The sequence below is a fragment of the Eretmochelys imbricata genome, chromosome 14, assembly GCF_965152235.1.
Source record: "Eretmochelys imbricata isolate rEreImb1 chromosome 14, rEreImb1.hap1, whole genome shotgun sequence".
NCBI lineage: Eukaryota > Metazoa > Chordata > Testudines > Cheloniidae > Eretmochelys > Eretmochelys imbricata.
In genome coordinates this window covers 25,851,440-25,855,033 of record NC_135585.1, presented here as the reverse complement: position 1 = coordinate 25,855,033, position 3,594 = coordinate 25,851,440, and positions in this window count along the sequence as shown.

The following is a 3,594-nucleotide window of genomic DNA, read 5'->3' as shown; positions in this document are numbered from 1 at the left end:
CACCTTTACCTCAGGGTTCTGCCCCAGCAGAACCCCCACACTCTGGGTCTCCCCTCCCTGGGGAACCCCCAACGCTCTAAGCCTACCTTGCCTCAATGGCTACTGCCAGTCGTCATCTAGCCCCTGCTCACTGGGACGGACTGCAGTCTGTAATGGCCACTCATCATTGGCAAGGGGGTAGGACCTGCTGCCTTTACCTATCCCCATCTGTATCTCTGCAGCCCCAGTACCTTTGATAGGCCTTCAACATGGCCTGCAGCCAGGGGGTTTACCAGGCTGGAGCTCCCCAGCTCCCTTTGCCCTTCCTCAGCACTGCTCTACTTCAGGTACCTTGCTCCCAGGCAGCTAGCCCTTCCCACTCTAGGGCTAGAGTGAGACTCCTTCAGCTCCTGGCCTGCAGCCCTCTTATCAGGGTCAGCTGGGCTCTAATTGAGCTGGCCACAGCTGTGGCTGCTTCCCCAATCAGCCTAGCTTGGCTGTTTTAACCCCTGTTCTCCAGGTGTGGGGCAGCCACGCCACTACAGTATCGTAATGCCAGTTGGAAGTCCATGAAGCCAGAAGGCATGTTCTAAAAAGAGGCTGTCTCTGAGGAGGTAGGGACAGTCCAGGAAGGAACAAAATGTGCCCTTTTGGTTAAAAGGTCAACTGAGACTAGCACCACCATGCAACTGTGGGAGTGAAGCAGACCCCCAATGAAGTCCAGAGATCAACAGTGGACCAGGGCTGAGATGGAGTAGTCAGGGGCTGGAGGAGGCCGATGGGCTTCACGAGTGAGGTCTTGGTTTAGGAGCAAAGGGCACAAGAACTATCATAGTTCTTGATGGAGGCATGCATATCCGGCCACCAGCAGTGCTCCACATCTCATTTTGACCAAAGTGACTGGTGAGTGGCATGTCATGGCAAAGTTTCAGAACTTTGAGTCAAGGCAGACTATTAGGGACATAAAAGCATTCCCCATAGTAGAGGATCCCATTCCACAACTGGAAACCTGAACCAGGGTGGGTAGCTGCACTGTCCAAAGCCTGGTGAATCCAGCTAGCAAATGGGTCATGAGGCAGCAAGGACCAAATGAAGGACATTAGGCTCTTGTCCATCATTCAATTGAGAAAATTGGATAGCTTAAGGACTGTTGGAAGAGGTTCTGTGTGAGATTCAACATACTGATGCTTGTGGGACACAGCATCCACCTTTCTGTTTCTGGTACCCATGCAGTAAGTCATGACAAACTTGAATTGAGCGAAGAATAGTGACTAGTGGATCTGATGCTGATTTATGTTTCAGGTCATGTGGAAATATTCCAAGTTCTTTTAGTCAGTAAGGACCCAAACCTGGAACCAGGCTCCTTCCAGGAGATGACGCCACTCTTCAAAGGCTGTCTTGATTGCCAGTAGCTCTTTATCCCAAATGTTATTGTTACTCTCTGCTGTGATTAACTTTTAAGAGTAAAAGACACATGGGTAGAGCTGATTAAGTGGACCCATTTGTTGTGACATTACAGTTCCAATGATGAAATTTGATATATTGACCCCCACAGTGAATGGTTTGATGGGGTTTGAATGGATAAGGATGGCAGCCATGGTGAAAGCTCTCTGTAGTTGGTCAAAGGGGGATTGAGCTTCAGGAGACCTGACAAATTGGACTCTCTTCTGGAGGAGTGCCATCATATGGGCTACCAAGTGGGAAAACCCCTTGATAAAACATTGGTAAAATTTGGCAAAGCCAAGGAATCATTGTACCCCTTGCACTTCCCTTGGCACTGCCCACTAAGCGATGGCTGCCCACTTGGAGTGAGCCCTTCAGGTGAAATGATGTACCCAAGAAACTCAATTGTGCTTTGGTTGAATTCATACTTCTCTAACTTAGCATAAAGGCATTTTGGACGAAGCCGCTCCAAGACAAAGCACAATTGTTGGTTCTGGAGGGCCTGGTTCTTGGAGAAGATGAGGATATTGTCAAAGTAGCTCACGACAAACTGATCCAACATGTTGTTAAAAGTATAACTGATGACATGTTGGAACACCATAGGGCCTTGCACCATCCGAAGGGCATTACTAAATATTCAAAGTGCCGATATCGACTGAAAGGCATTCTTCCATTCATCCCTTTCTGAATACAGACCAGGTTATAATCTCCAGGGATATCAGCTTGGTAAAGATCCTTGGTAAAGATCCAGCTTGGGAAGTCTCTCAAAAAGCTCATTAATGAGCAGTAGAGGATATCAGTTCCTGATAGTTACCTCATTCAAAGCTTGGTAGTCTACGAAGGGTGCAGGGAGCCAAACCTTTTTTGTCCACAAAGAAAACTGGAACTTCTGCTGAGGATGTGGATGGGCAGATGAACCCCTTCTCCAGATTTTCTCAGAGGGATTCTCAGGGCACCTGCAGTTCAGACTCTGCGAGAGAATAGATATGTACAAAAGGAAGCTCCGCTCCTGAGCTGGAGATTGATGGGGCAATCGTAGTGGCAGTGTGGTGGCACTATGTCAGCCTTCTTATCAAACACATCTGCCAGATTCCAGTACTTGGCTGGTACAACTGGGGTATTGGGGGAGCTGTGGGTGCTGATGGAGGTTCTCCTGGCCTGATCCCATCTGTACTAGGATCCCCAGGGATGGGGTTTCCTTGGGTTTAAATGGCGGATGGCCTCCGGCATGGAACTAATTTTGGGAATGCAACTGCCAGCAAAATGGTGAGCAACAACATACCATGCCTGCTCCCTATGTGGATTGTGCGTAGTGAGCCAGGAGATGCCAATAACGACAGGTAAATGTGGTGAGTGAACCAGGCTGAACTGCAGAGATTGGTGATGGTCCTGAAGGGTTGTGACTTCCAAGGGCATAATCTCTCACATGACCAGGCCTAGTGGGAGGAGGGAAGCATCAATAGATTCCATGAAGTCAGGAATGGCCTTTGCTGTGTTGGAATCCCATGTGCCCAGGCGAACTTCAAGTCCATAAAGCTAGTAGAGGAACAGGAGGTGACCAGCCTTTCTTGACTAACCTCTTGCATGGCAGGATACCACAGAGAAAGCAGAAGCTGGAGGGGTGTTGGCCATTGGCTGGTTGCTGCAACAGGTGTAAGCTTTGCATGCTAAAATGAGGGGAGGCAAACTGGCCCAGCTGTGATCCCCCTGTTGGGGCTGGAGCATGGTGTTTCCTGGCTGAGATGTGGGCAGGACAAAACAAAATGCCCAGGTTGTCCACAGTACGAACAAAGACATTTGCCTGGCATTGAGCCTTCTCCCCTTCAGAGCCTGGGCCATATTGACCTACATAGTTTGGGACTGCTGGGGAACACAGGAAATTGACTGGTCAGGGCTGTTGAAGCTGTCATGACTCAGAGTCTCATCCTCCTTTCTTAGCAGGGTTCTGATTTTTAATGCACATATTGATAAAAGGGTCCAGGCTGGCTGGAGGCTTTACCTGAGCTAGCTCATCTTTAATGTCGTCATTAAGACCATGCCAAAAATGATGGCACCAAGCAGCCTCGTTACATTCTGTGCCTGCCACTAGGCATTGGATATCAGTAGCATAGTTAGTAGCTGACTGGCACCATGCCCTAGGGTCTGGGCACAGCCTCTGCAGTACATGTGCAA